The following is a 27,895-nucleotide window of genomic DNA, read 5'->3' on the forward strand; positions in this document are numbered from 1 at the left end:
ATCGCGATATAATAAACATGTTTATATGAAAATAAAACTATTAGGCTTTTTTTTAAGCTTGCACAACCTTGGGATCCTGTTCTACATTTAATTAAATCGGAACCCAAAAGTCCGGCTGCCATACTTTAAGACACTATGAGCTCATTCTGCGTAGATCGGATCGTCAATAGGTAAAACTTTTAAAAAGAGGTAATTGTAAAATGTAGATAGATATTGCAACTTTTGACTTTTCGGACAATCAACACCTCAATCCGTCTCGTGACCATGAAAGCTGCAAAGTCTTCGAAACGTCGGGAGAAAATCATATTACAAAAAATAGCGATGAAATCCGAAGAAATAGTTTTATATCAATGTGTAACATTCGCGTAAACATAAGATACCAAAATGCCTAAATGTTTAATCCAGGACATAATGATAATGCGAGGTCTGACTATTGCTCACTGCTGAGCACGAGCCTCCTCTCCTAGCGAGAGGGTTTAGGGCCTAATCCACCACTGGCCTCGTGCGGATTGGAGAAATAATATGAAGGCTTCCTCACGATATTTCGAATCTAGAATATTATCTATGTTTTAAATTTCATGCAAATCCATAGTAGTTTATTCATACCATCTTTTACATTTATAACATTAGAAAGATATCCTTTAACTGAAACTATTCCGGGGAGACAGATCAACAGAAGGGAGAGACGTAAGTGTTTGCTCTACTCATCCTTTGTAGCGATATCAGCCTTAACAAGTTTCTTCTGTGAATAGTGTGTAACAATGTATTTACTTTCATTTATTGAATATTTATTCATATTTCCCGAAAATATCAGATAGCATAGCAATCAAAATCCCATGTTTTATAAATATACTAGGGATGAGCTAATTTATAGCTTGATATCAAAAGATTTAGTAACATATTTTTGTAAATAGCAATAATAACACTCAGAATCTAATTTAGTAAGTCACTGCGGGAAACTGTACTGCGCTCATCACCCTAAAACAATTTAATTCAAATTTCATAGCACTCAGTAATAAGACTAAATATAATGTAGTAGTTCTAGTATATTGGTGTTTAGATGTGAAAATAGATAAAGCTTTTGTCTTTTCTACGACAAATACTCGAGTAAAAATATTGTCAGAGCTGTTATTTTTTTAATATCTCATGGTTTTCATTCCCACACGTGAAATTTCAGGCAATAAATGTGGAGTAGCATGTTTCTTATACCTTAAGCCTCGATAGACACCTTAACGGAAGCAACCCAAGATCCGTGCCCAGAAATCTGATTCATCTTGATTCAATTCAGACAAACGAGGAATGCGTAAAAATTCCGCCGACGCGCTGCCTTTTTGTACATTTAAATTATTTTATACAACTTGTTACGAGGATTTGGTTGGATTTGTCAATATTTTAGCGTAAATGTGAGAATTATATTTATGAAAGCATTAATGGGTAGGCTGAACGGGGTTAGTACCACATAAAAACCCACCAGAAATTGTGCTTAAAAATAAATATACAAGCGATACGATTTAGAGCCTTCTTCACACTTCCGACAAACTATTCCAGACATCGTGTTATGATCGAAGTAATAAGGTAGTATTCTTCTCGGCAATAAAGTCTCCGGGTATAATAAAATCACGGAATTTCTCGGACAACAATAGCTCATATATTTTTACTACTAAATAATATGATATAAATATATATTACAGGAGCCGTGCAGACGCTCTGAACTATTGCATCAGATACATGGGACAAAATGAGGGTAACATAGAGTAAATTTTTCTTTTTCACGTTCCACTTCAACGAGTTCATTATTTTTGTTAGGATGTAAACTCGAGGCAGGTCTCTTGTATGCGAGTCGCCGTCTGCGTAGACACCACAATGTCTATTTCTACAACCAAGAAGAAGTGTACAGGTACTGTTGCATTCCGATTTGAAGGACATTGTTGCCACAGTCACTGCTGGGCAATATGAGATTAAACATCTTATGTCTCAGAGAGCGAGTGTAGAGAGTGTCATGACACTTCATGAAGTACTATGTAATCCAAATGGTATGTATGGTATGGTGTCGCTTCTGTTTATGGGCGGTCGTATCGCGTACCATCAGATGAGCTGCATGCTCTTCATGTTATTCAACTACAATTTTAAAAAATGCCGGCAATTTTTTTTAAAGCCCAGAACAGCAATTTTAAAAAAAATTGGACTTTTATATTAGGTACCTTTTACAAGTTCAAGGTTAGCTTCATTTCACAAAACATTGAACCACATTACAACACGTATTACATAATTTTGACAAATACGAGAAAAATCACAAACGGAATTTACTAAATAAATAATACCGCATCATCAAACACGATATTTCATTTATGTGGAAAAATCTACAACAATAAAAATGTTTGTAGCCATGTACACAGAACGGTGCGCAGGAAAATGTACTTTTTATGTCAGTAATAGAATTGTAAATTGAAAGTTCACCGTTTGTAAGGTTACTCGGAGCGAGTCCAGAGTAGTATTGAAGGTTATTGATGCATGTGATGTGGGAAAAAATGTATATGGTTAGATTGGCTTTTTCAAATAACGTCTCTATCACAAGACTTGGTTTAAAAAGCAACATAATTAATATTATATGTGTTTCTATGCAATTGTATAAAAGTACGAACGAATCGCTGCCCATATACTTGGCACTAATCTAAACTAAACTGCAAGAAATTGGAACATCACATAGAGTTTCGAATAATTACAAAGCTTCATGATAAATTCATAATTCTGAACTCGAAACTGTGAAATGAAACGTAAACCCACATAAAGCAAACGCCAGTTGAAAGAGTGAATATTTTTTCTAGACATTCAGCTTTTCGCGCTAAATGAGTTACACTAGGTAAATACGCCAGTTTCAAAGGCTTGTGTTATTTTTCGCGTATTTATGTACGTGTGTATTTTACGCCAATATCAGTTGCTCTACTTACTATATAAAGTAACTTTTTAATTTTCTTTTAGGTCACGTGTGCTACGAATTTAAAATAAGACAAAATATATTAAAACCATTATAGAAGATGAAAACATATTTCCGTACATAATCATTATACCTATATATTAATTATTATTCGGTGCAATTATTGCAGTTTACTCCAGCGAAACACAAAGAGAATGAATTATGCCTATAATTTTTAGTTTTAACAAACCCACAATACGTTCACCAATAATTTCTCATTTAAATTATACAACGTAATCACCTAACTACATAAAATTGTTCCTGATAATTATACCTTATAATGCGATAATATCGCGTAACACTAATGAAAGCTAGAAATTCTCGACAAAACACCGAGCTTATTAAATAGAAACTTCGCTTCATTAACTCGTTGTTGGGAGGTCCCGCCCCCACGTGTTCTTACTCCAGCCCGCCATCGCCTCGGGCCAACACTGCCCGGTTGCAATACATCCCTCCATCTACCGATACAGCCTTCGGGCAGGGACAACGGCTCCTTCGACTTTACAAGCTTAAAAAGCTTTACATTATGTCCAAATACGGGAGTTTTCCACTTTTCCTATTCTTGATTTTGTTACTTTTGAACTCGATTAAAATTCATTGTTGTTTTTTATACAATTCAAGACAGGAATTTGTTTTTGTTTTATTTGTGTGTCTATTTCTGTACAACGATACTTGAAGCAAATATGACTACGATTTTATTTTAAATTTTAACGCGAGCTGTATTAGTGTTTTATTTCACGTATAATTTTATTAACACTGTTAGCCTGTCCCCATTTTTTACAGCCTACAAGCTTTTGTTCGCGGATCCACTGGCGCGAAAAGTTGTTCCAGGTAAAAAATGTCCTCTTATATTTTCTTGGTATAAAAGCCTATGTTCTTCTTAGGGTCTCAAACTATGTTCATACTATTTTTTGCCGAAATCGGCTCAGTGATTTAGCTGTGAAAGCGTAAAGGACAAACAAACATACTTTCGCATTTATATAAGTAGGGCTATTAACATAAATATAGAAATAGTTTTTTCGAGGAGACTAAAGTTTATACTAGAAAAACTAGCCAATTTGTGACCCTTTTTCACATAATACGGAAACAACAAGAAACCTTACTATTTTAAAGACTCAGAGATTAATTAAAACATTAGCGATAAAAGAGTATTTTGCATGTCCTTAACAATTTTTTCGTACAATTCAAGTGACTAGGAGCAACAAAACCACTGCAATTTGAGTTTGGAGCCATTCCAAAAGCTCGAAAAGCCACGAAACAATTGAACCTCACGACATACATTACCAAATTAAGGGAAAAATTGTTACAAAGCCAAGAGACAATTACAGAAAAATATTGTTATATATAAAATTGTTTTTTTTAGAGCGAAAAATTTTACTTTATACTATCTGTGTCTTTTGTAGCAGAAATTAGGTTACAGTAGTAATGTTACCTCATGGTAGGCGATGTGCGTCGTCTAGAACACCCAAGTGACGAGAAACTAAAACTACGAGGAATTCGATTGAGAGAGCATTAGATCACCGTTATCTTTCTAACCGGACCGTATGAAATGCTGCAAGAAAGCTCCCACTTTCGTAATGCGCTTTTGTTAACAAATACATTTAATTTGTTGAACTAGCTCATTCAAGCTATTGACAAAATTATTTATAGGGTTGCTTATTTTTATATACAAAAATTAATCCCTATTATCATCTATCAACAATTTCGCTAATTATATTTTTGTTGTGTTAATTATTGTCAGGAGAAGGTTCTTATGAAAGAAAAGATTAAGGAAGTTGAGCGTGACATTAGAAAATTTTAGAAAACTTAGCGACATTATTAATTTTATTTAACTATAAGTTGTTTGAAATAAATGTCAGCGATTAACAGAATCCGTGTATCATAGAGCATGACAATAATAAACATTAACATTTGAATGATATTTTTTTCATAAATTATACCAATTCGAATTTAATAATAGTTAAGATAGGACAGCGTCTGTCAGGTTAGTGTTGATACAGTTGAGATCACTACAACCATCCATTTGGGACGGTGAAAAGCTAAGTGAATTTTAGCTCTAGTTAATATAGACATAAAGGTCTATTTAAATTTATTTATTAACCTTCAAATATGCATATAGCAAATTACGGGATTTAATTATTAGTTTTCGTACTATAAAAATATTTTCCCACAAATTGGTTGAGAAATATGGAGTCATCTTTCCTAACCCTCTAGTTAATCTTAGTCTCGCAGTTGGCATCAAACGTGGAGCTAACTGGGCCATAGGAAGACAGCGCGGAAGCGATAGTGGGCTTAACGTCGTCCGACCCGGGCGATTAATGTCGCCTCCGGGACGTATGAACGGACCTGCAAATTCTAACTACACTTCCTTACTGCTTGTTTCATACCTTTGCATGTTAGTATTTGGAACCATAAAATCTTTTTTGTAGATTTCTTTTTTAAATTTATAAATCGTAAGTATTATTGCACTGAGGTCTTGTTTGACATTGTTCAAATTGTAGCACATATCTTGATTATATTTTTTGGAACTACATTATTCTTACCAGCAAGTTTAGTAAAGTCGGTACAAAAAGATGGCAATACCTATGCGAGATATAGTCTTTCAGTCTACGTAGACACCACTTGTTTCAATTTTCTACGGTTTTTCCCACACGGTTAAAATGAGCGATAAAAAAATATCCATAAATACGCACGTGACTTCAATTTCCGTGGCCTGTTCGACATCAAAACTCTTTCCACTCTACGTTCGGTTATTAATCTTTTAATAAATTATAATTAAAAATGTATACTTGTGCAATATCTCGTCTGTAAGAAATCCACGACCACTCCTGTCATTCAATTTGTTACACAGCCCGCCACAGTCTACCTAAATCTATAGAAAAATAAATTCCAAAGCGCAATTTTATTGAAAATCACAAATTATTTGTGAAGCGATCGTTTTTTACTCGTTCATGAATTTCTAAGGGTTATAATGCTATTAAATTGAAAATATCCTTAAACCGCGGCGGGTAATAAGACGCGTGACTCGGAACATTTTTACCTCATCCCGTTATATTAAATCTATATTAAGCCATGAGTTTGAGGGAATGTTATCTTGTATAAATTTTGGAACATTCGAACGGTAACTCGGTTGTGAATTTATTTAATGTCTAAATTTTATTTTGTTTTATAAATATTACTTTAAGATTGCGTATTATTTTTATACTTTGTTTTTTTTTAGTAGTCTTTGGGATTCAAGAGGCCATTATCATATAAATAGGTAACTTTGTCTAGTCTATTCATAAAAGCAGCTAACAGGATCAAAGGTTATTGCAATATGGGATATTGGGCTTTATAAAACATAATATTTAATAGCATAGAGTTACAAACGTATTACAATGCCACGCATTGCTACTGTTTACAGGTGATCGTACTTCTCATTTCATCATTTAGCCATATAAAAACTAATTCAGAACGTAATACTACAATAAGATAATTAATCATAGTTCACAAAACCACCTAAAAATTTTACCCATTTTGGCTTAAGTGTAACCCACAAAACGAAATACCGAAAATCGTAAACCGTTATACGTGCCTTCAAACATTAAAATTTTGCAAACAACATTGAGTTGTTAATTAACCTACGAAATTTGTTATTGTTTCGAAAAAGTAACAAAGGGGAAGAAGTTCGCGACCAGAGTTGGAGTGTGGCGTGAACGAGGGCTGGCGCAAGGTATGCGCGGAAGGATAAGCGAAACAAATTATATTTAGCCTCAATATTTTCAATTCCTCCATCTATACATGTTATAAAACAAAGTCCCCTTCTCTGTCCGTGTGTATGTTATCTATTTTCTCAAAATTTACCAGAAGGATTTTCATGAAATTTGGTATAGATTATAGTTTAAGACCTTGAGAAGGTCATAGACTACTTTCTATTCCGGGACACTTCTTTACGCGGACGAAGCCGCGAGCAGAAGCTGGTATCTTTCTATGATCACATAGAAAGATACCAGTTGAAAATTGATCACAATTTAGTTGCTAGTGGTTGGATATTTACCGTACACAAGGTGTAAAACTTGCCATAGTGCTCCACGCAATTGCGTCACATTCCTTGATCAGCATGTGTATATTTGGTTTCAAACAGGCCGGCACAATTACGTCGATTGACGATGGATAATCATCTGGATACTATTCCGCTTAGCGTAAGGTACAGCAGAGTTACTTTGCTGTGCTCGAATAAAAAAAGTGCAAGTGACGACTGATTAGTGCTCTCAGAGACTTGCTGAACTGATGTTCAACAAGTCTCAGAGAGCGCTAGAGAGTGTAAGCCCCACAGTATGACATCATAGTGTCATACTGTGGGGCTTACACGCTTTGTAATTTCAAAATCATATTTAGGATCTCTAAGAAAATTCAAAAGTTATATAATGCGATACTAATATTTTAATTATTATATGGAGATTTTCAACTATTTCTCAAATATATCGAAAATTACTACGTATTTGGCTTCTTAAAGTATCACTTAAATGGATTACACATTGGATACAAATTCCATTTTTTTCCCCAACATGGAATTCTGGATGTCCGTTGTTTTAATTTATTTAATAATTATATCAACAGTTGCCAGAGTATTTGACTCAAACAACATTGTTTCGAAATATTGAAGACTAGATTCAAAAAACAGAGATAAATGTGCCGTTTCCAAATATGTATAGAACTCAATTTCGCTAAGCCTTTAACTATCGATATAATTATATGTCGCTCTAATGTTCAAACGAATAATTGGTCTGATTTGAAAAGTATTCAGTGTATAACACAAAAAAAATACATTAAAAATGAGTACTAAGTACCTTTTGCATATTACTGGAGAATGAAATTTAATTGCACATTTTGAATCTGGTCTTTTTTTATACGCCTGCTGCACCTGATGGTAAAAGAAGTGGGCTTCAAAAGAGTATCAATATATGAGAAATGGGCATTCCTCGCTGGTCGATTCAATTATGCCGCTCTGTTCGAACCGTACATGATCCCGGAACGCACCAAATTTACGTGGCCTTTACAACTGGCTATGGCAGTATTACAACTTGTATATTAGCAACTAAACCTAACAAATTCTAAAACATTCCTAAACCAATAAGTAATATATATTTATTTAACATTTTTATAGCCGTGTAACTCGCTCCAGCTTACAACTCAAGTCGTATTGTAAGGAAGTAACTAGCACAGGCGAAGTACTTTTAATTTATTTACCGCAAGCTATTTTAGTCTTTAATCCCCCAACTCACAGTCGAGTATCGCGTTAAAACTCTAGCCAGAAGTGGATTCAGATTTATAGTCGACTCGACTATCTCTCGTTTGTTTTTAGACAATTTGAATACAGACGCTGTGATTGCAAACGCTTAGATTCAGGATTAATTATCGTTCATATATTGTTAGTGTTTACTTTACTGTAGTTCTCTCGTATACGGTCCGTCTGGTAGATACTGGCGCCTTGTATATTACACTGTATATAATCATACAAGTTCTGAAGGATATTGTTAAATTATTTGGCAGTATGAAACAAGTTTATAATGCCTCGGAATGATGAGCTCAGTGCATTGTCAAGCAGTGTTGTATTTTAAAGTTCTTTTTAGGATAGTTTTTTAACTTTTCTGTCTTAAAGTTGTTTATATACTCTTAGAAAGGTCTCGAATCGAATTGAAAGCGGTTTTATGTTAGTTTACACCACATCGGCACGATATGGTGGCGATGGCCTAGTTGGGTGTGAAACTGACTGCCGAGATGAATGTCCATAGGTTCAAATCCCAAGGGCACACACCTCTGATTTTTTTTAAATTATGTGTGTATTCTTTGTGAATTATCTCTTTCTTTTACGATGAAGGAAAACATTCAGAGGAAACCAGAATACCTGAGAAGTCCTTTATAGGAATTTTGAGGGGGTGTGAGCTCTACCAATGCGCACTAGGCCAGAGTTGTGGACTAAGGCCTAATCCGTCTTAGTAGAAGAGAATGCCCGTGCAGGGGGACAGTATAAAATACAGGGCTGATGTTATTTATTCTCTATTGACATCACATATAGTAATTATATCAGCTGTAATGACTTTAAACCATAATATTGGCTTGCACACTTCAGCTTAGAATCAGATATATACTCAGCTGTGTACCTATCTAGACCGACTCTAAAATACAAGAGAATACTACTTATTTCAACGGTTACCTTAAAAGCAATCAAAAAGGATTTCCACGTCGTCGAGTCCCAAGAGAAGTTAGTATTAAGTAAATGCGAGTGCATTAAATTAACTCAAAGTTTTAATGTCATCCTTATCATTGAGTTTAGATGGTTCATTACGATTCCTTTCGCGTGCCTTTTAAATTTCCATCTAGAAAGTTCGATGGAATCTTTTGGAATGTATGAATTTGTATAATTGGGTTCGAGGATTTTAATATTTTGCGAGTCAGAGTTCAATAACGTAACTTTACAGATATGAAATTGTGATTAGGTGGCGTTGTCGTGTTGGTCTACTTTAGTGGTAATATTGTCGAATTGTGCCACACAAAAACAGACTCTTCTGTATCTATCACAAAAGTTCCGGAATTTATTACGTTATATTAGGTAAGCCGCTAAGTACGTTGTCGATTTGTATTTCATAGCTATGGGTTTGGAGAATTGCCAAAATGTGTTCAATCTACAATATGTTAAACCGAGCATGAGCTTTAATTTACAGATAAAAGCCATGTATTCACTCTAACTGTGGCGCAACATGTAAATGAAAACAATAACGCATGATACGTTCATGCTGAGCAGGTTATTTCCTACATGGTAAAGGATCTTGATCACTTATACGACAAGCCCACTGCCAATATTATATCGGATTTTGAACTTTAATGTATATGATTGGTGATTGTAAAATAAACCAAATTTCATTGACAAGTAAACGCTGCTGCATTTATTCCAATGCTTTACGTTGCAAAATTTTGTAGCATCTCTACCTGTAAACAAACCCCAATAACAAGTCTTCTATTTACAAAAGACTATATGAAGTAGGTATATATATATGTAAACAGGCGAGTAATTACAAGGTGGGCTCGAGGTACGCGTCGTATGTCTCATCAAGGCTCGGCGGTCGGCTAATAGACACCATCCCAGCACTATATTGATAAATGTTTTAATGACTCTGCGGTTAATTTAGATGGAGCAATTACATGTTACAATTTGGACGTTATGAGGAATCTTCCTCTCCTTAATGTAATAGGTGGTAAAGAGCTGAGCACTCTTGCGTGGTCGACATTTTGTTTTGTGCAAGTTGTTTCTGGGCTATTATATACGCTAGGCGTGTTTTAGTTACATAACATTTTGATTAACTAATATAATACTCAATTTTTTATTTTCTGGCGATTTATTGGGAATTGTATCATAAAGTCCGACAGGCCGTATTCAGAAAGATAAAGAAAATTATGTACCTGCAACATGGTTAAAAAGGTATGTAATGTCGACTCTATATTTGGAATGGGAGGAAGGCAGGTGAATAATGATTAAAAGGCACTAAATGATACTGCATGTCGCAGTAATAAACCTAAAAAATCTAAATGATAAAAAAAGAAAGTCTAACGCCCATAATCATTACATTTTACAGTACATCAAGCACACGATGCTTTTGAGAATAATATTAATTTTTAAAACCTTGACGCTTGATATTGACTCATTATTAAAATCAAGAGAAAGACAATACTACTTAATCAATTCTGTTACATCCCACCAACAATTTGTCAGACCAGGGAAACATACCAGAGCGTACTAAATAAAGACGTTCGCGTAATACGTGGGGAAGAGCGTGTATAAATTATCACCCCCCTATTCCCCCCACAGCGGTTTTTCAACCAAATAAGGAAGCAAACGGCGGGTAATTTTTTATACAATCTTTATACACAACGGCAATAAAAACAGGCCAAGTTGCTTGATATATCATTTTACTTACAGGCACGAATTTGGAATTGCGTGGGGTCGTTCTAACCCCAATCCTGCAAAGGCAGGCGACAATCCATCTGTCACTTGCATCTGTGAATTAAGTTTTGGGATTTACCAGAAAATGTCACTAAGATTAGGGCGCGGTTCTGCTTGCATCAAAATCTTTACCAGGTTAAAGTAATTTTGGTAACATAATATCCGTGATATCCCAAACAATATGGTTAGTGATGATTGACCGGATATACAAATTTGATTGTATATCGGCCCGTTTTATTAAAATAAGTAACCTGGCTTATAATATATTATAATGGACTTCGGTTAATTACGGACACACAACGCACTGTCTGAGACGAACTTATCGCACGACATCCATAAACAATGGACGCGAGTATTTAAAGGCATTAAAAATAAATATTTTGACCCCCAAAGCTAAGTCCAGACCTGATTAGCTAGAGCGTATGTGTCTCTTTTCATTGCGGCGTAAAATATGCGGAATTAACGTATTTCTGTTGTAAATGCAGAGAAAAAATATATTTTTGTATGGCGTACATTTTATACTGTTTTTTGATCGCGATTATTCTCACAATGGAATTACGTCGTAGAGCTGTGCTGTAGACAGTTTTGTCTACAGAATTAGTACTATATTTTTCATTATTTCGTGTAGATAGTGTGATTACAAGATTAGTCCAAATTTTATATGGATTTTTGATGATTATATCAATAGAAATAAAACTGAGAAGTTACTAATACGTAACTAACAAATAATTATTGAAAATTATTGTCATGAGGAATGAGACGACGAATCCCTATTACATTATACCGATTCTCCTACTTTTTTTGGGAATTTATAAGAACAAATGAAAAATATTGTTACAAAGTTAAAATATTGTCCAGAATTGTGTCCACATTTTAGACAATTGTTTATTGTTTCTTAAACCTTTTTTGCCTCGAGACAAACACACGCAAATAGTAGGTTTTCACTTATTGTTCGGAACATAATTTTCGGCATACTAACAGGGTCCCGTGGGATTGACCGCGAAGTTTGCTCTTAAGGGATTCCCCTGAAAAGCCTTTGTTACTTGTTATAGGCAAAATAGGATGTTGTATTTGAGGCAAATTCATCTTTTGTTGGTAATTTTGTATGTACGAAATAAAGATTTCTTTTGAAACGTTTGACTATTAGAGTCAAATGTTTTTTTTTTTTATTTTGAACTTTAAATTTATTATTTTTTCGATCCTCCGTTTGTATATAATAGTTTGGTTCATATTTCTATATGTTATTTTAATTACAAAACATGTGTTAGTTTTACAGAACAAAAAAATAATTTATGAAGATTTTGGCATTATATTTTCATACTTAATAAATATTTTCCTAAGTAAGATTATTTATATTCTCAGATTTTTATTTTACTTACAGCTGATAGATTGGTTTAAGGAATCGTTCTATGGGCCTATCATTATAGATTCGTGATTCCATAGTATTCAGATACTGTATGTATTAATAGGTCTTTCGATGCTTATTATTTCTTAAAATTTTATTATCTATATTCTTCTTCGTGGAGCTCTGCAGTGAGTTGTTCCAAAATAAATATTAACTTGATAAAATAATTCATTAAACTTAGAAAATGGACGGATTTTGGCAATGATTTATTTTGATATTTTTTCTAAAAAAAAAAAACAAAAATATTAGTTCATATTTCGATGCCTAATTTTTCCCTATTTAGTCTTTTTATGGACCTTAGAGAGTTAGAAGAGTTTGTTCCTTTTTTTCGAAGGAATTCATCTCTGGAAGAAGTAAACCGATGATAGAAATTATTGAACTATAGAGAGCGAAATCATCGAGCGATATTATAACAAAACTATTTTCGTATATAGTACAAAAACCGTGCGGTGCAAATATATTATATAAAAATATCACAGGACAAACCTAATTGTTGTTTTAATTTGCCGGTCCGGTATTACCAACGTTACTTAGTCTCATTTACTTCGTGCAGTTTTTAAAAACATGATAACCTTACTTAGTTAGTAAATTTTAAAAAATAAGCCGTAACTGTCAAAAAATTATAATAAAGCCTTATTTAAATAATAGTACGAGAAAGCAATAAACAGAAATCTTTAAATAACGCGCCACTCCAATGTTAATTAATTTATATCTACACCACAGAATTTCAAATTCATAAAAGACAAAGTGACCAACCAGATCCAACCAGAACAGTTGACAACGATTCTAATGAAAAATGCCGTATTGGTCGCCATTGTAATGTCAGCCCGTATGACGGCTTACGCTTCACTCACAGCGACCGTTTAATACGTCGCACCTGCCAACCGCACGAACAAAAAGACGGGCGGACGGCGCTTATTGCGCGCACTAATAAATCGATCATTCAAAACGTTGCTTGAATTTTTCTGTTTTCGCATTGTTTATTTCTTTAGCGTGGTTTTGAAATTTGTTTCTATCAAGGATGTTGGTGCGTAATTAATAGACATTATGGTACATAATATATCATAATATGTTATTAGATAATGTCACGTAGTGATATTTAATTCTGTGCGTGTAAAAGTAATATGTGCAGAAATTTGTATGTAATGTAGTGCTTATAGACGTAATATGGGCAAGTCATTCTACTCACTCAGGTAGGTTACTAGTCTCGTGTCGTGTGAAAAACAGGATAATAATAATCTACACCTGCCTGTGACTATCTATACTTATAATAAATCTGTAGAGAGGTCAATTCTGTACATGAAATATATTTCCAAAATAACTATCAGGGGGTGATTAGGGATCGATACTGATGCCAAAAATGCAATTAGTAAAATTTTTGTCTGTCTGTCTGTTTGTCTGTCTGTATAACCGTTATAGAAACAAAAACTACTCGACGGATTTTAACGAAACTTGCTACAATTATTTTTCATACTCCTGAGCTGGTTATAGTATACTTTTCATCACGCTACAATGAATAGGAGCAGAGCAGTGAAGGGAAATGTTGGGAAAACGGGAGAAGTTACTCCATTTTTTAAGCTTCCGTCGCGTGTGCAACCTTAATGGTTAAAGCAACACAGAAATCATGTATGACGGAAATGACCGGACAATCGGACCACCTGCATACCACCATACATTAAAAAAACATTCCGACAAATTGAGCACCTCCTCCATTTTTGAAGTCCAATATCCACCTGGGCGAAGCTGCGGGCGGAAGCTAGTATACAATATTATGAAATAATAACCAAAAGCTTCGGTAACTCATGCTTTTGCCGCACCATTAAGCAGTTGAACAGTATGCCGGTATACGTGTTCTACTACTCATGGTCCTTGAAGCGGAGCGTGAATCAGACAGGCCAGCACTGTGCCAACCGTCCGGGGATGTACTTACATGTTTTTTTTGTAGTCCCTACTTCACTTATATGTATGGTAGTGATTACACTTTACTATGCCGTCGACAAAAAAGACATGAAGTTACATTGGTCACATAGTTTGATTACTGGTGAGAGACACGTTTATTTAATTGGCCGTATATTACTAAGCCTTATAATTACATACATACATACATAACATCACGCATTTTATCCCCGAAGGGGTATGCAGAGGCGCAACTAGGGCATCCACTTTTCGCCAAGTATGTTCCGTCCCATGATGTGATAGGGGGCGAGCCTATCGCCATATCGGGCACAAATTCCAGACTCCGGGCTGATACCGAGTAGAAAAACCCAAATATCACTTTACCCGACCCGGGATTCGAACCCAGGACTTCAGAGCGCTATTGTACCGGACATGCAATACAACTACGCCACCGAGGCAGTCAGCCTTATAATTGCGTCAATAATATACAATTTAATGAAATATCCACTTTAAAAAGGACAATATAAGTCATTATTTCTACCAGCAGTAACGGTATTTCCTATATACGTCGTTCGCAGGCCGGTAACAATGGGGCGAGCGCGTCTTATTAATATATTGTTTTTATACCCCATCGAGAAGGGAAGTATGTTTTATTCAACTGGGTGGTATAAAATTATCGGTAAATGTTTAAGGTCTGATCATTTTCACCAAACAGTTACTAACATATTGGAAATTTGTATGCAAAATAAGTTGATATTGTTATAGCTTATACATAGTAGTTTTGTTGATATTGCAGTTGCTCTTTATTGTTAATCAGCAATAGACTACAGACTTGACTTGTTTCTCAACCTAGTATGATATCTCCTAAATGATTATCTAACGTATTCAAATACCAGCCCTTTGTTGCACTCCATTATTAGGTATGTCTTTACTAAACGGCTACTGTTCTACTTAACTCAACCGTTTCATCAAAATAATAGTGAGATCTCAATGAAATTACATAAATATTTGTGAGAGGACAGCTCTGCAGAGCTGTCTTTTTGTCCTCAGAGCGGCCGTGTGTTTGACAGGTGGGCCGCAATAAACGCGCCGGCAACCATTTTGTCGGCTCTCAAATCATTTCGCATTTGCGGCGTCATTTCAGAATTATTTGTTGATGTATGGAGATTTTTTTTAATTGTAAGTGCTTGCTCGTAAACAATACAGTACTTAGATACACCGAGTATCAAAAATAAAGGCGTTATATATAATATGAGGGAGAGAATTTTTTAAATTGTTTCAGTAATACCAGAGGGTATTCTATACAACTATATAAACTTCACTCTTTTTATATTAATTAAGATTTACTAGTTCAGAAGTATCTAATAGGAAATACATGTACTGGCGATTTTAGTAATAAAGAATAGTGCCACTTGATGTTGTTAACAGTCTAATATTATTCCAAAACAAAACAAACATGCATTACGGCTTTACCTCGGAACGTTAGGTTAGGTGCAGTCCGAGCTCCCACTTTTCGCTAATACGAACCTATCGCCGTATTTGATACAAATTTAAGACTGTATGCTAAAACTGAGTAGAAAAACTTAAAATATAGTTTCCCGGTCCAGCATTCGAACTTGCAACCGGAGACTGTTTCATTTCATACAATACCAACCAAATAAAAAAAATCGCAATCTTTTGTTTTTCAAAAACTATTTGTATCATGATAATAGTCAAGCGTAAATGATGACATAGATTATTGTTGATCAAAGTGACAAAAAGTGGTCTTTTAGGTTTGTACGGATATACTGTCAGTGGACCCCAATAATCAGCTCATTATCGCCATGGGTATACCACACGGTTATAAAATGATATTATTGCATAAATAAATTCATTTAATTATTATATTAATTGGCCTTTGTGTCCGGTATAGGACGTACAAACTACAGTAATTCCCATGCAATTAATTTTGTAATTGAGATTTTAACATTACCGGGACGTTGGCGGCGGTGTAATTACCGAACATTATTTCACATCTATGGCGTTACCGATAAATATTTTTGATCGATGGTTAAATAAAAATTAATAAAATAAATTATAATCAGGTTTCAATCTCTTTACCTGAAACTGAATTCAAATATTTTTGATCGATGCATTAACAAAAAAATAATAAAATAAATCATAGTCAATCACTTTGCCTGAAACAAAATTCTCCAAAGAGATTCGACATTAGGCAAGCCAATCAGAATAACTAACCCAAATACTTTTGCATTTTTTATTATATGTACACTGCAAAATGATCCCGCTCTACCTGGTGGTAGTCGGAGTGGGATCTAGGTAGAGTGTCCGACTGAGGAGAGACAAGCCAGTTGACATTATTATGCTGGACTGTTCTAAACCGGCTATACATAAGCTGGAACACAACATATTTATATCTTCCATTTTGGGAATAAGTACTTTATGTACCGTGGTCGTTATCCTGACGGAAACAAATATCATACCAACAGTAATGCATGTATGATAAAGTGTATACCGACTCCTCTTTAAAATAGGACAAGGACAATTGCAAGAACACATTATCTCAGCATTCAAATAAGTTTAAAAAAAAGTGCACGAAGTTTTTCTTTAGCTTTTAGTCCACGAGCGTGGTTTTGTAGTTCCGGGCTGAGCATTTACACTTATATGTTGTTTAGATTCGTATAAAGTTTGTACACTATATTGGAATTACTACCCAATACATCGATGGCTAACCCATATGCCAATAAAAGCACATTTAAAGCTTGACGAAGCGTGCGCTAGTTGCGCTAGTGCCTGAGCTTTTGGAGATTAAAGCATAAGCTTACATGCTTTGGTCCTTGGTCGGTTTTAGTCAATTATAATCACGAAGTGTAGAGATGCTGATGCTTATCAACTGCTCTCTTTGACAGCTCGGGTCAAAAGCTTACTTTTTACAGAGTTAATTTAAAATTTACCTAGTAATTGAGGTCACATTTTAATTTATTTTAAACTAGCTTTTGCCTGCGGCTCCGCCCGCGTTATAAAGTTTTTCAGGCTAAAGTTTTCCGTTATAAAAGTAGTAATTTCCCGGGAGCCTATGTTCTTCCCAGGGTCTTAAATTGTCTCCATACCAAATTTCATCTTAATACGTTGGGTAGTTTTTGAGTTTAACACGTTCAGGCAGACAGATGCAGCGGGGGACTTTGTTTTATAATATATTTTTTAGAACTTTTTAAGAGGAACAATCCCATCATACATCATTGTTGCATAACTTTAACCGTTTACGCAGCGCACACAACGGAAGCTCTCAAAACTAATAATTTTTCCCCGTTTTTGCAACATGTTTCATTACTGTTCCGCTCCTGTTGGTCATAGCGTGATGATATATAGCCTATAGCGCTCCACAAATAAAGGGCTATCCAACACAAAACAAATTTTTCAGTTAGAATTGGTAGTTCCTGAGATAAGCGCGTTCAAACAAACAAACAAACAAACAAACTCTTCAGCTTTATATAATAGTATAGATTTTTTAGAACTTTTAAGAGGAACAATCCCGTCATACATCATTGTTGTCTAACTTTAACCGTTTACGCAGCCCACGCAACGGAAGCTCTCAAAACTAATAAATTGTCCCCGTTTTTGCAACATGTTTCATGACTGCTTCGCTCCTATTGGGTATAGCGTGATGATATATAGCCTATAGCACTCCACAAACAAAGGGCTATCCAACGCAAAAATAATTTTTCAGTTTGGACCGGTAGTTCCTGAGATTAGCCATTACTGCTCCGCTCCTATTGGGTATAGCGTGATGATATATAGCCTATAGCACTCCACGAACAAAGGGCTATCCAACGCAAAAAGAATTTTTCAATTTGGACCGGTAGTTCCTGAGATTAGCGTGTTCAAACAAACAAACAAACTCTTCAGCTTTATATAATAGTATAGATTTAATAATGTTAACATTTTTAATTGGGGATGACTGAGAGTGTTATAAACGTAAGAGTAGACAAATATAATGAGAAAGCTTCGAACTGCTAAGCTATCGGGAGTTACACGTGTTATTGTGGGTCAACCATAAAAGATAGACATATGCTGTCGTGGGATATTTTTACATAATTTTAAGGAGAACATTTCCGTCATACATCATACATGATTTCTGTGTAACTTTAACCATTAAGGTTGCACACGCGACGGAAGCTTAAAAAATGGAGTAACTTCTCCCGTTTTCCCAACATTTCCCTTCACTGCTGTGCTCCTATTAATTGTAGCGTGATGAAAAGTATACTACAACTAGCACAGGAGTATGACAAATAATTGTACCAAGTTTCGTTAAAATCCGTCGAGTAGTTTTTGTTTCTATAACGGTTATATAGACAGACAGACAGACAGACAAAAATTTTACCAATTGCATTTTTGGCATCAGTATCGATCCCTAATCACCCCCTGATAGTTATTTTGGCAATATATTTCATGTACAGAATTGACCTCTCTACAGATTTATTATAAGTATAGATTGACGGTGCATTTTCATTTACACTTGTTTTTTTCTTGGGGTACTACAAAATATCCAAGAATATGAGTCGCTTATAACTTAGTTCGTGCGAGAAGTTTTTTTAGAAATATACGTCCCATAGAGTTATTTTACAGAATAAAAATTAGTTCATCTATCTATATCTATCTTCTTCTTCTATACTTATAATAAATCTGTAGAGAGGTCAATTCTGTACATGAAATATATTTCCAAAATAACTATCAGGGGGTGATTAGGGATCGATACTGATGCCAAAAATGCAATTGGTAAAATTTTTGTCTGTCTGTCTGTCTGTATAACCGTTATAGAAACAAAAACTATTCGACGGATTTTAACGAAACTTGGTACAATTATTTGTCATACTCCTGTGCTGGTTATAGTATACTTTTCATCACGCTACAACTAAAAGGAGCAGAGCAGTGAAAGGAAATGTTGGGAAAACGGGAGAATTTACTCTATTTTTTAAGCTTCCGTCGCGTGTGCAACCTTAATGGTTAAAGCTACACAGAAATCATGTATTACGGCAGTGGTTCTCAAACTTTTTAAATGACGGAACCCTTTTGGGAAGCAAAATACTTGATGGAACCCTACAATAAAACAATTGTTTTTATAAGTGTATTTTTTATTAATCAGCATAATAAAAGTACAATGTCACAGTTACTAATTATTATTGAGAGAGGTGTTTTTTTTTTTTTTCTAAATTCTTGCGGAACCCCGACAGAGGTATCACGGAACCCTAGGGTTCCGCGGAACACACTTAGAGTATAGCTGTATTACGGAAATGTTCTCCTTAAACTTATGTAAAAAATATCCCACGACAGCATATGTCTATCTTTTATGGTTGACTCACAATAACACGTGTAACTCCCGATAGCTTAGCAGTTCGAATCTTTCTCATTATATTTGTCTACTCTTACGTTTATAACACTCTCAGTCAGCCCCGGATCTAGGGGGGGGCAAGCCAGGGCCCGTGCCCCGGGCGGCGAATTTAGAGGGCGGGAAATTCAAACTTGGCAGACGAATACACATCTCATCATTAACGCAACTTTGACTACTGCGACATCTATACTCTATACTATTATATAAAGCTGAAGAGTTTGTTTGTTTGTTTGTTTGAACGCTCTAATCTCAGGAACTACTGGTTCAAGTTGTAAAATTCTTTTTGTGTTGGATAGTCCTTTGTTTGAGGAGTCCTATAGGCTATATATCATCACGCTACACGCAATAGGAGCGGAGCAGAAATGGCTAATCTCAGGAACTACCAGTTCGAACTGAAAAATTATTTTTGTGTTGGATAGCCCTTTGTTCGTGGCGTGCTATATGTTATATATCATCACGCTATATCCAATAGGAGCGGAGCAGTAAAGGATAATTTCAGGAACTACCGGTTCGAACTGAAAACTTATTTTTGTTTTGGATAGCTCTTTATTCGTGGCGTGCTATAGGTTATATATCATCACGCTATACCCAATAGAAGCGGAGCAGTAATGGCTAATCTCAGGAACTGCCGGTTCGAACTAAAAAAATATTTTTGTGTTGGATAGCTCTTTGTTCGTGGCATGCTATAAGTTATATATCATCACGCTATACCCAATAGGAGCGGAGCAGTAATGGCTAATCTCAGGAACTACCGGTTCGAACTGAAAACATATTTTTATGTTGGATAGCCCTTTGTTCCTGGAGTGCTATAGGCTATATATCATCACGCTATGACCAATAGGAGCAGAGCAGTAACAGTTTCAACATGTTGCAAAAACGGGGAAAATATATTATTTTTGAGAGCTTCTGTTGCGTGCGCTGCTTAACGGTTAAAGTTATGCAACAATGATGTATGACGGGATTGTTCCTCTTAAAAAGTTATACAAAAATTTATTATAAAACAAAGTCCCCCGCTGAATTTGTCTGCCTGAACGTGTTAAACTCAAAAACTACCCAACGTATTAGGATAAAATTTGGTATGGAGACAGTTTGAGACCCTGGGAAGAACACAGGCTTCCGGGAAAATATATAGCGTGACTTTTATAACAGAAAACTTTAGCCTGAAAAACTTTATAACGCGGGCGGAGCCGCGGGCAAAAGCTAGTATTATAATAATTCCGTATATGGTTTATCTATATACCTTTAATCCAAGTTTATGTTTCGATGTATTCGTGTATACTTCTAACAATCTTTAGATTATTTTAAGTGCTTAAGGCAATTTCTTTTTCTACCTGCTTTTATACTACCGGAAAGTAGGTTCAGAGAAACATACTTTTGGAGGATGTTATATAAAAATAATTGTGATTAATTTACAATACAGATCCCTTTTTCTTTCTTTTTTTCGCGGGCAATAAAATGTGTTATTGGCACTTTTACTTTGTCACTTTGAAACAGTGTCTTATTTTTTTCAATTTTTTTTATTGATTTAAATGACGAGACGATCTTGCTTTTCGCCTGATGGTAAATGCTACGACCGCCCATAAAAAGTAGAAACACCATCCAACACCTTGAATTACAAAGTCTTGTTCGTTATTCCACCGCGCTCGCCATCCTCAGTCATGAGATGTAAAGTCTCATTATGTCCAGTAGTTACATTGGTTACAATGTCCTTCAAACCAAAACACAACACAGACTACACCCTGTTGCTTGGCGGCAAAAATAGACATTGCGGTGGTACCTACCTAGGCGGACTCTCACATGTGTGAGACCTTCCACCAATCCATCGACACTCAGGAGTATAGCATTATTCGAGCCAGCATTGGGCCGACTCCCTAACGCCTGTATACCCCACACAGACAAACCAACCAAAACCAGTGGTGGCCTTCTTCAGCGCATATGGGAAGACCCCGGGAAGACCGACCGCCTTACGTTAATTCTTTCAGATGGATCCAGACTTGAACAAATCGTGTCAGAAAACTGAAAATGCTGCGCGCTAAGCGAATCGAACGTATGACAACTTGCTCCACAGATATATACATAGCCACTAGTTCAAGAAGGCGAGCTACACAATCTAACTTAAATCAATTGTTTATTTGATAAGTTTAAATCTGAATAAATATTTGCGACTTTATTGTACTTTAATTAGTTTTGTATTAGTAAGTTATTATTGTGCGAACTCGCAAACTTCTCCTAAGATAGTTTAACAGTTTGATTTGCTTCTGAGCCTACTCGAGTAATCCCAATTATTATTACTACTTAAATCTTACTGTTACTAATATTATAAATGCGAAAGTTTGTGACAATATTTCGATTTTGTTAGAAGAAAATGCAGTTTACCGCTGAATGGATTTGGATGAAATTTGGCATACGGATAACCCATGTCTTAAGTTAACATACAGTCTTATTTTTTCCTGGCAATTTGCTTCTGTGAGAAATATTTTTATTATAAATTTAATTTTTAAATAGAGTAAGTAATATTTGTATTATTTCTTTGATTTTTTAATAAGCACGCAGGCGTTTTACTCATTACCCTACGTATCGCTACAGTGGATTAGGGATTTTTGTAACGGGAAATTCTTATGACGCAGGCAACGCAAATCTCTTTAAGGTTGATTGGTCAATCGCTAAATTACTTATAAGTAAAATAATACTATATTTTCTAGATGCATTACAGAATAAGAAAAAGATAAATTTCTCCATCTGAAGGATTCATTGGATCATTCGAAAATAAGGGTTTAAACCGCTAAATTCTGAGAGATTCCAGAAGAACAAAGAAGTGCTATTCCTAGATTTTTAATGGTATGTTTACGATTCCAACCTGCCGCATTCAATTGAACAGATTGCTATAGTAGCTAAGCATATTTTCCAGTGGCTAAGGGTGAAGTTTTCCGAAAGGTAACGTGACACAACATATACATAAATGCGGTCTCTGAATCATTCTAATGATTATATTTTACATACATTACGAAAGGAAGCCAGCAACAATCGAGTTATATGAACCCTTCAACCACTGATATTTTCTATACTGCGCCGGCCTACAGACTAGCCATAAAGTGCGTCATCACTAAAGGGCATTATAAATAAATGTTTTTAGTGAAAAGAGTTATGCAGTGGGTGTAATAATAATAATAATAATATCAGCCCTGTATTATATACTTGCCCACTGCTGAGCACGGGCCTCCTCTACTACTGAGAGGGATTAGGCCTTAGTCCACCACGCTGGCCTAATGCGGATTGGTAGACTTCACACACCTTCGAAATTACTATAGAGAACTTCTCAGATGTGCAGGTTTCCTCACATGTTTTCCTTCACCGTTAAAGCGAACGATAAATTCACAAAGAATACACACATGATTTTTTAGAAAAGTCAGAGGTGTGAGCCCTTGGGATTTGAACCTGCGGACATTCGTCTCGGCAGTCCGTTCCACACCCAACTAGGCTATCGCCGCTTATCGCAGTGGGTGTATCTTTTATAAATTAATAAAATATCTCACAACGCACCTCACGGAGTGGAATCAATACAGCTAGTTTTTCATCATATTATCGTATTTTATGTTATCGACTACTATTCTTATATCGATAGGTACAAAGTACCTATAAGGAGTAAGTATAAGCGCCGATATCCTATTTGGGAGTGGAACGGACTGCCGAGACGAAAGTCCACAGGTTCAAAACCCAAGGACACACATCCCTGATTTCTAAAGCTATGTGTGTATAGTTTGTGAATTATCACTTGCTTTAACTGTGAAAGTAAATATCGTAAGGAAACCTGCATACTTTAGAAATTCTCCGAGAACTTTGAGGGTATGTGAATGCCAATCCGCCCTGAGTCAGCGTGGTGGATTAAGGATTAATCCCTCTCGATAGCAGAGGAGGTGCCCAGCAGTAGGACAGTACATAGTATAGGGCAGATATTATTATTATATATCTATACTCAAAGTCATCATCATCATGATTTGATTTGATTTGATTCAGTATCAGTCTTTAGCAATATACTGCAGGCCATAAGCCCCCAATAATATTTGTCATTTTTCGGCTCAGTATACTTGCAGTAAGTTTAATACTCAACTTGCTCAACTATATTTAATAACCAATAAATAAAAGGCTTTTATTAGGTTTATATTTTATTAACTAGCTTTTGCTTGCGGTTCCGCTCGAATAAGTGAGTTTTATTTTTTTTACTTTCATGGATAAAAGTCCCGGTATAAAATGGAGCATATATTATCCTTAAGTTAAGCCTCTAGCAATATATCGATGAAAATTGCATTCAATTTTATGCAGTGGTTTTTGCGTGATGCGTGTACAAACATGCAAACAGACAGAAGAACATTCTAAAAACGATGTTTTGGCTTTTGTTCCGTAATAAAGATATCAGTCCTTCTTCAATATCTATAATGTACAGACATCGGCTGATCACAATTTTATTGTATGTATTATATGCGGTTGGGGCGAAGATTAAAAATATAATTCAGTACCAGTGTATTTATGTTTTCTTTTGTTAATAGAGCGGGCTGATAAAACTAAATTCATTTGGTTTTCGTCTTGCCATTCTCCAGAATTGGCATTTATGTCCGATATAATGATAAGCTTGATACGCGTTGATTGCGCCGCTGCCTACCCTTGTAGGAATTAGAGGTTTATGTTTAATATCTTACTGTAAATCCTGTGGGAATAATATAGTGGCTTGCGAAAAGCTAACAACAGTGGTTTGGATTGTAGCCGGCGGCACGTGACCAAGGAAGTTGATGGTAAGTGTTGACCATAGTTAAGGAATAATAATTCCAAAAGAGTTATGGAGGTATTTGGGTAATTTTGGGGCAATGTTTTTCATTTTAAAATATTATAGGAATCTTTTTTGGGAATTAATTTATTTGATAAATCATGCTTTTAACAAAAAATATTGACCTATATTAAGTTATATATTTATTATTATTTAATGGGAATATATTTAATATTATGAGAAAGAAATAAAACAGTTCGAAAATGAAAATTTACATTGGAAATAAATATTAGTAAATTTTCAATGAAAACAAAAATTATAAATGATTAATTTAAGTAAGTTTGTACAAATTTTTTTATAAAATAAATATTGCTATAAATTATACAGCAAATATGTTATTATAGGGTATTTTTCTGCGTCTTTATATTTAAAACTCACAATATATTAAAATTACTTAAATAACACACAAAAAACTCCCAATTTAAATATCCCGTAAACTCACCTCTTTACCATAACAAATAACTTATCACACAAATCCAAGCGCACAATAATTTAAAAAAAGAAATCACATTTGATGACCGTTCGAAAACTTGAAAAAAACTTTTCGCGGACAAAAAACACCGTCTTTGAACGAACGACCGACGCTAGCGACGAGCGGCGGCGAACTGGCCCGCCGTGCCGCACCACGTACAGTTTCCGAACGCACCTCGGTAAAGGATCCACTTTGTTACATGGTAAGATCGAAATTTGATCGCAGTTAGACAGAATGAATGCGCACTAAGACATCTCTTCGGCTATTTAGCGAATGAGCAAGATGAGCCGCGCATGCGTCCGGTCATTCAACCCTTGCAGTGATGCAGGCCTGATGGGGATGGCTTTCAGGTGCTCGGCACCTCTCCAATATGTCAACTTTTTGTGTCATTGGAAACACGCGAGTTTTGGGTAACGGCTTACAGGCGTTACGGGCTTTAACTTTCATCGCTTGCGTTCAAAGGTAAATGTTTACGAGTTAGGTCCCTCGTGTACGAGACTATCTAGGTAGCATATTGTTGCCCATTCGATGAAGCAGGATGCTCGCGGGGCTGAATACAGGTTTGAAAAATATTTAGAAAAGGATGAATGTCTCACAGTTGCGTTATACGGAGCTTTGTAATTCGAATTTCGGTGTGTTACTCTACTGTTTATGTATGTGGTGATTACCACCCATCGCGCGATAGTTATGTCTCAGCACTGAATAATTATTAAAATAAAACTGAGGTTTTGGCCAGTCTGCTCCGCGACCACAAAAACTGAAAATTATAATAAAAAAACCGCGATAAAGTCCGTAAAATAGTTTAATTTCCGCGTCTCACTTTCGCGTAAATATAAGAAATCATTACTTAGTAATTATATTTATTTTTGGTTCACTAGTAGCTCAGTTCATAGGTTTTAATACAAATTCAATACAGGATAAAACCAGACTATCGCTTAACTGTTAAAGATAACGCGGTGGAACCTGCTAACTACTCAGACGGATTTGGATACAAGAGACTTGTATAGCATTCATTTATTACCGAGATACAGCTGCAAAACATAGCCGAATATTTTTTTATAAAGGTGATCGTTAAAATAAGAGCCTAGCCACTGTGACGGCCGAGTGTCATCCGTCAACGGCGAGAGCACTGGACGGGAGGACGGGAGAGCGCGGGAGGGCACGCTCGTAAATCACCCCTGTTATACCTAAATAAACCAAATAAAACTGTTAATTATTTTCCACTTGCTGAAACTGACATCATATAGGAAAAGGCAAAGGAAATTAGCCGGTAATTCTTAAAAAGAAGTACTGGCTTTTTGATTCGGAAAATGAAAAACACTCTTAAGTTTATATATCTGTTTTTATTTATTTTCTACTAAATTTTGCCGTCGACGCAACACGCCTTATATCACTGGGATAAACAACTGTCTATAAAATCGAAGATAATGCAACTGTATATAAGTAAAAATAAATTAGTATTGGACTACCAATATTCTCGGTGAGTACATACTCTTGAAGTATACCTTTTTAAAACACTCCTATTATGTCATAAATCTCAAGATCAATGAAGATACGTCCAGTTAGTGACTTACTCCAGAACTCAAGTATAGTATGGATCTAGCAGTCTAGACGCTATTCCAGATAAAATTCAATTTTTACTGTCGTAAAGCGACAAAACAAAACGCGTCGGTGGAAATCATGACAGATTTTTACTAAGAAATAGAAAAAATAAAACTATGTTTTAATATCACGTAAATTACTGCGCACTCTAAAAGTACAGCTATATTATATACATGCACAGATAAACAAATAAACGGTATAATAAAGGTGTCATTTGTTAAGTGATATTCACCGTTCATGAACATTGAGGATGGTGGACCCCTGAAGAATCACAGATGCGCAGAAAGTGAAGACATGTTAATTAAAGAAGACGAACGGATAGGTAACTTTTTGGTCTGTCACCGCATCGCCCGTGATGTCAGAGGAAAGGAGCATGTGAAGCTGACCGCGAGGAATAAAGGGAGGGGAGAGGAGTTATTGCGTCTTCGATAGTCACAAATGATAAGATATGCAACTGCCAGGTGTTTTACACCGGTTTTCGGCGAAAGAATACTGCGACTCAAATTAAAGCATTTACACAATCATAAAAATCTTTGATATCATACTGCGATACCTTTTTAACCGACTTCCAAAAAAGATCAATATTATATAGAATATCGACTAACAAGAGATGATTAGCTCTCGACACTCGACACAATTATGCCGGCCTGTTAGAACTGGATATAAACAGGCTGATCCTGGAACGCGATACACTTACGTGGGCCACTGTGGCGGGTTTTAACACCTTGTGCATGGTGGTCGCTATCGGGGTGGATATAAAATAATAGCCTACCACCATCAACTATTGACACATTATACAAGACTCCATTGTAGCTTCATACATCTGAGTCTGGCGCTCAACTCGTAGCGTTCATAATAATCTAATCCTGCTTAAATGATTTGGTCTACAGCCCTGTAACATTATTAGAACATAGTTCGTTGGCTCAATATCGAATGAGATTAGTTACATTAGCCGTGGTGTCTATAATACTTGAGTACTGAGGTGTTACTTGTTTAACTTTTTTATATCGATAAGCTACACATAAGATTTATAACCATCGTTTATAACTCAATTATCAACAATGTAAAAGAAATAAAATCGGCATTAGGCTATTGTTAGGTGATAGGTACCATATGCTTTGTATATTTCGATAATATTGGAGAAGGCGCTGGTGATACAAAAACTTTTCAGATTGCATCCAATTTTTGATCTCGAGTACAATGCTATGTAGTTGATAAATAATTTTTTGGACAGTGTCACTATATATTGTGCAATGAATAATCAAATATGCAACCAGTTTAAAAAAACGGGTACCATTCTCAGAAGTTCTGTTAAAACAAATGCTAGCATAATAGACGATGAAACACGCAGTAATCGAAT

General features: G+C 35.5%; 1 protein-coding gene across 1 annotated transcript in view; it reads right to left on the bottom strand.

The window, feature by feature from the left end:
* LOC115446872 (lachesin) overlaps positions 1 to 25,044 on the bottom strand; it is an 89,142-nt gene extending 64,098 nt beyond the window's left edge. Inside the window, exon 1 of the mRNA XM_030173680.2 lies at positions 24,904 to 25,044. The gene's annotated coding sequence lies outside the window, so the exon portion shown is untranslated. The remainder of the gene's footprint in view (positions 1 to 24,903) is intronic.
* Between the last annotated feature and the right edge of the window lie 2,851 nt (positions 25,045 to 27,895).

This window comes from Manduca sexta, chromosome 26 (genome assembly GCF_014839805.1).
Source record: "Manduca sexta isolate Smith_Timp_Sample1 chromosome 26, JHU_Msex_v1.0, whole genome shotgun sequence".
Taxonomy (NCBI): domain Eukaryota; kingdom Metazoa; phylum Arthropoda; class Insecta; order Lepidoptera; family Sphingidae; genus Manduca; species Manduca sexta.